The sequence below is a fragment of the Xyrauchen texanus genome, chromosome 18 (assembly GCF_025860055.1).
Source record: "Xyrauchen texanus isolate HMW12.3.18 chromosome 18, RBS_HiC_50CHRs, whole genome shotgun sequence".
NCBI classification, from domain to species: domain Eukaryota; kingdom Metazoa; phylum Chordata; class Actinopteri; order Cypriniformes; family Catostomidae; genus Xyrauchen; species Xyrauchen texanus.
The window spans coordinates 17,441,906-17,450,439 of record NC_068293.1 but is presented as its reverse complement, the minus strand read 5'-3'; positions in this window follow the sequence as shown (position 1 = coordinate 17,450,439).

Here is an 8,534-nt window from a genome sequence, read left to right as displayed (position 1 = left end):
AGTTTTGCAAAGAAATCATTTGTCACCTTGAGTAGTGCAGACTCTGTGCTGTGACGAGCTCTAAAATCAGAAATGTATCCAAAATATGGTTTTCAGATAAGAATGAAGAGTGATGAGAAAAACAATATTTATTCCAGGATAAAAAAAATTAATAAAAAAAAAGCAGTTTAAAAATGGGATGGAATTTATTAAGGTTGGTAGGATCCAAATTTGGCTTCTTAAGAAGTGGCTGGATCACTGCTTGCTAAAAGCAGGATGTAACAATGCCATTATATAAGAGCTATTCATAATAAAAACACACTAGAACCAACAGTGTCCAGCACCTCTCTGAGGAGCCGAGCAGGAATACATCAACAGAAGAGGTGGAGGCTTTATCTGTTTGACTAGACCTATCAACTCAGTGAGAGAGAGAGAGCGAGAGAGAGAGAGAGAGGTTCCAACTGATCAAACAAAACAGTGACAGGATCAGAGGTGTCATGAGTACTAGTGGTAATGCAAGATCGTAAAACATCAACCTTACCAAGAAATCTTAAAATGCTAGCAAAGTCAAGCATCAGGTCAAGAGGTGGCAGCAGGAGTTAGCAATGTATTTATCATGTTGAATATAATTTTTGGATTATGAGAATCTTTAGAATTAATATCAGAAATATATTTGGGTAACACTTTATAATAACAATACATCAATTATCATGAATTATTACCTGAATTAATAGTTATTTCTGCATAAATTAATGATTAGTTAAGAAAAGGACTAATCAAGAATGAATGTAGAGCTAACATTAACTACAACATGAGTTTATGATATGAATGTATGCATTAATATCAGCCACCTTAATTACATGTTAGATAGTTAATGCATAAACTAAATCAAAACAGGCTTTATAAGAAATAATGTGAAGTACTTCAACCTTGAATTAAATGTGCATAATTAAATATTGTAATATATATATATATATATATATATATATATATATATATATATATATATTACCACAATACACTGGTTGGAAGACCCTCATGACAGCACGACCTGATCAACAGGTTGCTCAAGGGCGCAAGGAGGTTGAATCCTCCTAGACCGCGCCTGATTCCCTCTTTGAATCTGTCTGTGGTCCTATCTGCCCTACAGATAGCCCCCTTTGAGCCCCTGGAGCAGGGAGGGGTCAGCACTTTGTCTCTGAAGACAGACTTCCTGGTGGCGCTCACTTCCATCAAGAGGGTGGGGGACCTGCAGGCACTCTCTGTTATCAGCGAATGCTTTAAGTTCGGGCCGGCACACCCTCACATGATCTTCAGACCCTGGCCCAGTTACGTGCCCAAAGTTCCCACCACTCCTTTTGGAGATCAGGTGGTGAACCTGCAAGCATTCCCTTCATAGGAGGAAGACCCGGCCTTGTAGTTGCTGTGTCCAGTTCGCACCCTGCGAATCTATCTGGAATGCACACAGAGCTTAAGGCGCTCTAAGCAGCTGTTTGTCTGTTTTGGAGGATAGCAGAAGGGGATAGCTGTCTCCAAGAGAGGTTAGTCCATTGGATTGTGGATGCCATTTCTCACTCATACCAATATCAGGACTTGCCGTACCCCTTGGGAGTCCGGGCACACTCCACTAGAGGTGTTGCGTCCTCCTGGGGATCTGCGCTACTGGAAGAACACCACTTAGCGAAGATACGCCACTTCAGGGAATACAGCTGCCTTATAGAAGGAGCTCTGGCCTGAGTGATCGTGTTAACCACTGCAGGTGGGAGACCAGTTAGGTCTTCCGTGTCCCATCTAGGGACCAGTCATGGAGATTCCAGAGGTCTGGGTGTGGGTGCCATAGGGTGCCCCATCCCTGAGAAAGAAGGTTCTTCCTCAGGGGAATTTCCAGGGAGGTGCTGTCGTGGGGATGTGAGGTCTGAGAACCAGGTCTGGGTGCGCCAATACGGAACAACGAGAATGACCTGCTCCTCATCCTCCCTGAGCTTGCACAGATACAGTAGTTGAGGTTGAGAGGGATATGAGTTGCCGCTGACTCCAGAGGAGATATATATATATATATATATATATATATATATATATATATATATATATATATATATATGTGTGTGTGTTTACTGTAATTCCAAAAGCTTTTTGTGATATTTGCAAAGTAAACAAACATTTCTGACTTCTACATTATTAATTGTCCAAAATACAGAAGTAGCTGTTAAGGAAAAAGTTAAGGACAAAATCTATTTAGAAGAATAGAAAGTCATCAAAACTATGGAATAACATTAATGGAACTATTGGAATTATTTTGTGACAAAACAAAATCCAAAATAAATAAAAAAAATATATATATTTTAGCATCACCCTTTATTAAAATTAGTCACCCTTTGCCTAGAATTTGCAGACATGTTGTGAAGCCTTTCACTAAGGAAGACACGGGAACCAGCGTCGGCTTCAAGGTAAGATTCTTTTAATTACACTTTCTGTTTGATACACAATCGTACAATACGTTATTTTCGTTGCCACTCTGGGTGTAGGCACTCTCTGTTCCCAGGCTCTGTGGCTGCTGCTCTTTTATGCCGCTCTCCTCATGCTTACTGCAATTAGACACAGGTGTTAGACATAATTTAGCTCAGGTGTAAGCGCCCTTACCGCTTTTCTCTCCCGGACGGGTGCTTGACCACGCCCCCACTGCCACACATGTACTCTTAACATTTTCTTAACCAACAGCATCATCCTAGAATAAACAGTATTGAAAGAGTTCCCATCTATGTTGGGCACTTATTGGCTGCTTTTCTTTATTATTTGGTCCAAATCATCAATTAAAAAAAATAACAAAATTTTGTAATTAAATAAATTAATATGGTGGCAAAATCATACTTTTGTCTACAAAACTAATTTAAAACATTTAAGCATTTGTCTTCAGATCAAAATATTTTTTAAATCATGGGAAACATTTCAGTCAAGTTTTTAAAAAGTTTTGACTGGTAGTGTAAATGCAATCTCCCAAGTATCATATTTGACAGACATTTTTCATTGTCATGCATTTAAATTCCAGACTGATAAAAAGTTAAATGCTGCCTGAGAAATCCCCTCTGGCTCACTTTTTCCAAAAATGAGCTTCCCCTCTTTGAAAGACCAGTGGCGGCTGCTGGTCTTTCAAAGAGGGGAAGCTCATTTTCGGCCTACATTATAAACTTATTTAAAAGTAAATTCTGCCCTACGTTCCTTTTCGAGAAAATGCACTGTGACTCTGTCGTACCAACTAGGCGTCTTTTCCAGTGACTTGACCAGTGTCTTCTCAATGGCCAGCAGAGCTAGGCTGCTTAAACGACCTTGGCCCATTGTGTTACGGGTGTAGGACTTGAGACGCTTTAAACAGGAGAAGCTCCTTTCTACACCTGCAGATGTAGCTCCAATTGTTGCCACTAATGAGAACAGTTTATAAAGCTGAGGCATTGCACTGTCCAACTCCATGTCTTTGAGGAACACCAAGTAATCACACAGCTTTCCCGTTACCCTGCAAGTCCTGATCTGAATACAGGACTTGAAGTTCAGACCTCAGTCTCCCTGAATCAAAGTGATGGCCATAACTTTTCAGGACACTTTGGAAGGCCTCCTCTGGAAATTCTTGTCTCATGTCATCAAATTTCCCTGGATTGACTAATTCTGAGAAGAGCATACTTTCCAAATTTGAAAAACATTGAAGAATCTGCTCCAAGATGTTATCAAGGATGGCCATGTAGAGATTTCTGTAGTGCTCTTGGGGATCCTGCAATTGGGTCAGACGGCGCTTTCTCATGGGCTCATCTCGTGGGTCTGATGTGAGATCTGCTGTTTTGGCATAAACAGCTTGGAAAGCCACCTCTGACCTTTTCTCTTTGACAAATGCAAGAAGAGATTCAATTCTTTTCTTGCAGTAAAAACATCCATCAGCCCTCTGCTGGACAACATCAAAGACCACATCAGTCTCAGTGAAGATTTGTTCATATGTGTACAACATGAACACAAACTCAAAATCCTCCAGTTTCCTCAGAAAGCCTTTGGCACAATCCAGTGTATCATCATCAATTGTCGTGTCTGCAATGATGTTTTCAAATGTCTGCAGGAGGCCATCATAATTGTTTGCCACAGTGCTCACTATCCGTGATGTGAAATTCCATCGAGTAGGAGCGTTTCTGGGCAACCTTGAACAGCCTGCAGACTCCAGAAAAGACGTCCTCTTTGTGGATTTTGAAAAAATGTGCCAAACCCAGAGAGTGATGCCAAAAAATTCTGCACTCAGGCAAGCATTTAGCCCCCTGTGACAGCACCAGATTCAGTCTGTGTGCATAGCAATGCACAAACATTGCATTTGGGGCTATTGCTTTCACTTTGGCCTGCAGACCATTGAGTGCTGAAGCCATGACATCAGCCCCATCATAGGTCTGTGCCACAAGCTTATCCTTAAAATTGTAGGCCTGCATGTTCTCATTTAAAACATCAAAAACGGACTGAGCATCTCGCCCTCCAGAAACATAAAAAAATCCAATAAAGCACTCCTGAATTTTACCTGCACTATCCACATAGCGAACAATGACAGAGAGTTGGGCACGGCAGGATATATCAGTTGTTTCATCCACCTGCCATCCAAAAAAGGGAGCATCCGAAATTTCATCTCTGATCTGATCAGAAATGGTGGCTGCAAGAGCAGAGATCAAGTCATTTTGAATAGTATGGGACATACCAGAAAACACAGTTGAGGACTCTAATTTTGTGGACAGTACAGAGTCATAATTAGATAATGTTTCTGTGAACTCCCTGTAATTTCCCTTGTTGGATGATTCACTACTCTCATCATGTCCCCTAAATGACAGCTCCTGTCGGCCAAGCAAGGATGTTACATCAATAAGGCGGTTTAGGAAGGCCCTGTTTTGTTTGACTGTTTCATTATGTTTAGTCACTTGAATGCGAGCACCTTCATTGATTGCATGCTCAACCCTGATCCTGCCCATGCAACTTAATCTTGCACATGCACTCACATGTTCATTGCTCTTTTCATGTCTTTTATATGCCCTGTCAAAGTTAGACAGATCTCCAAACCTCACTTTTGACCAAACAACACATCCGTGAGATGGTTTCATCAAGAGGCATGGCCAGCAGTACATTTTATTTGTCACAGCACTTCCAGTCAGCCAGCTAACTTTGTCATACCAGGAGAGCTGAAAAGACCTGTTATTTTTCCCTATTTTTGCACTAAATCAATCTTAGGTGTTGATCTGCCCTGCTGTTTAATTCTAATTTTTTCCTCGTAAGGAAGACTTTCAAATGGCTTCGCCAAAATCAGGTCGACAATATTAGCACCGTCTGCCATCGTGCGCAGTTTCACCCGTACGACGCTAGCCTAGCCTACTGTATGAATGAATGAATGAACGAACGAACGAACGAACGAACGAATGAACGCTCTAAAACAAAATATATTAAACTTGGTAAAACTGAAACAAGGAATGTGGTGTATAATTGTGTGAAATGTATTATGCAAATTGACTAGCAATTTCGCCAAACAAATATAAAGAAATAGGTTGCAGCAGTTTGTCTTTCGACTACACTTGAGAAATCCGCGATGGGACTGAGCTGAAATAGCTTCAGTGACTTCTTATAGTACAGATTCGCTGTCAATCAAAAGGAGATGCAGTCTTTCGACAGATCCTCCAATCATCACGCTGAAGCCCGAGTCCGGGCCAGCCCACTCCTCATTCACCCCCAGAGACGCTGAGTGTCCGTGGGCGGACATAATCGCAGCATTTATCCAATGACCGCCTATTTTCGAGCACTGAAAAAACTGTTCAGAGCAGCCCCATTGAAGTCAATGGACACTCGGCTTCAACAGGGAAATGCACTGATGCTACGGGAATGTATGAGAAGTAAATCGAGTCAGCCGACCTGCTATATGTAATGTAGCTGATTCTGAACGAACTCGTCTTCGAGATGAACGTGTTCTAACGCATTTTTAGTCAGTAAATTGTTTACACAATAGTACATATTTGACCATTATTTTTTTGACATTATAGGGGAAGCTGAGCTTCCCTTGCAGTCTTAAAGAAATCCCCACTGGCGTATACTTGTGCGGCAACTGGAGGGAAATGTGAATCAAAACTGAATTACACCTGATTACGCCACACTGGGGAGAGCCAGGGAAATTCTCCCAATAAAGGGCACACAGGTACTTTTTAACAATTGAAGGCAAAGAAAGAAGCAAAAGGGAGAAGTGAGTATCAATACAAAAATATATATTTTATTGACACTTCAGCATTACTAAAAGCATATAAGTATAGGTTGTCTCTCTCCCATGAAGCACAATAAATATATAAAAACAATTTTTAACTAACAATTCTCCAGGGCCAAGCTTAGCAGAAACAAGGCAGGCCAGCCGACTCGAGAGGTCATCCAAACCCACCTCAAATTCACACCAAATCATCAAACACCACACACACCATAAAGTTGTGTCGGCACACTTAACACACTTGTGAAGCACACCACTGAATCAAGGCAGCTAGCCTCCCCTGCTCCCCACAAAGACCTCACTGGCTCCTGGAGAAAGGAGAAACACAAATTAGCCCAGGATTACACAGAAATAACAATATAAAATAACACAACAACAACAACATACACCACATCAAGGATAAACTGACAGTGTGGGGAAAACTAACCTGAAATAACAGGTTTGAGGCAGAGACATTCACCAATTTAACAGACAGCCTCTCACATTATATGTGGTCACAAAACAAATATACTCAACCTAAAAATAACAAAACAAAAATAGCCACAAAATAACTTGACACTATAGCAAAAAACAAAAAAACAAAAAGACACAGTGCAAAGCACAGGGGGAAACAAACTACACAAACAGGAGCTGATATGCAGTGCAGCGAACGCGAGGCTCATAACCGGACAGCCCAAGTGAGCCGCAAAGCATAACAGCAAAACAATTGCCCGAGAGCAAGCAGCAAAAACAAAACGCCCGTAAGCAAAACAGCAGCAGTGTCACATATAGCGTCTTTGGCTAGGGATTGTCTTAGGTTTAGATGTTCCACTCTCCATGCTTACGATTGGGTTGAGCAACCACCAGACACAAAGCTGTATGATTACAACAAGAACCATAGCTCAGTATACAGACCATCATTTACCCACTTGCTAAGGTTGCTGTTTCTGAAAGCATCATCCTCCGCCAACTCGCCACAACGCGCACGCCACCAGCTCCGCTCAAATCAAACATAATGGAAATTAAACGGAAATGCCAGGAAGCGAGGAACCCAGTATCACCAGGGCACGTATCCACCCATCAAAATAAGGGTCTTTAAATAGTATGGTAGCTCCCACCTCATTGGGCAAAAACCATACTCCAACCAGGCCAACATGATGGTAAAATCACTTATCCTGCCACACATGCATGGAATGATATTCCGGACATTATTCAAAAGGAATTGCAAATTGTATTTGCAATTGCGTTTTCAATTTGTGGACGCATAAAATGTGACAATCCAAACGCAACTGCAAATCACGCATTACCGTTTGCATTTTCGTTTAAGCGAACGCACAGTGACTGCCAGATTTCAAATGGAAAAGCAAAGTCCGTTTGCAACTGTGTTTCCCATATCTTACGAGTTTTGGCCCTGTCATATTTAAATAGCAATTTCAATTACCACGTCTGCTTTTTCACTTTCTCAGCGTCGCGTATGTAGCCAGCCAAAACTCAAATGGAATACTAATTCCCTTAGTATTTCCATTGATGCCTTACACCTGGAAACCTGTCAATCAGGGTCAAGGGTGGGATTATGCTATGGGGCGTGTTTGTCTTGGGAAGTGACATCACTCACAGTCTATCAGGATCAATAATTAGCACTGCACTTTATTCATCTATAATCTCACACTGGACTGTCAACATATTCTCCTCAATATACTACTTCATATATATTTCATATACTCCTACTTATTGTATATTGTGTGTATTGTTTACTGTACATTGTATATAATTATTGTGTTGTGTATGTGTAAGTATGTGTACATTTGATTTGTAAATTGTTTTGTGTAGTATGTTGTTTACTGTAATTGGTATATGTCTCGTCACTGTCATGACTGCTATGTTGCTCGGAACTGCACACAAGACTTTCACCTACTGTTGCACTTGTGTACATGGTAGTGTGACAATAAAGTTATTTGATTTGATTTGATAAACCGGCGTCTGTTCAGGGCATCACCTCTTGACCGTCGACTGTGAGTGACGTCACTTCCCAAGACAAACACGCCCCATAGCATAATCCCACCCTTGACCCTGATTGACAGGTTTCTGTGTAAGGCATCGGAAATGGAAATACTAAGGGAATTAGTATTCCATTTGAGTATTAGAAAATCAGTTATTTTGAATTCTTATAATAAAGGTGGCTTAAATTTCATTGATTTTGATTCTCTTAACAATACCTTAAAAATTAATTGGCTTAAACGTTTCCTTCACAATCAATCTTCTATTTGGAGGATAATCCCAAGATATATTTTTTCTCAATTAGGAGGTATACATTTTCTTTTAATGT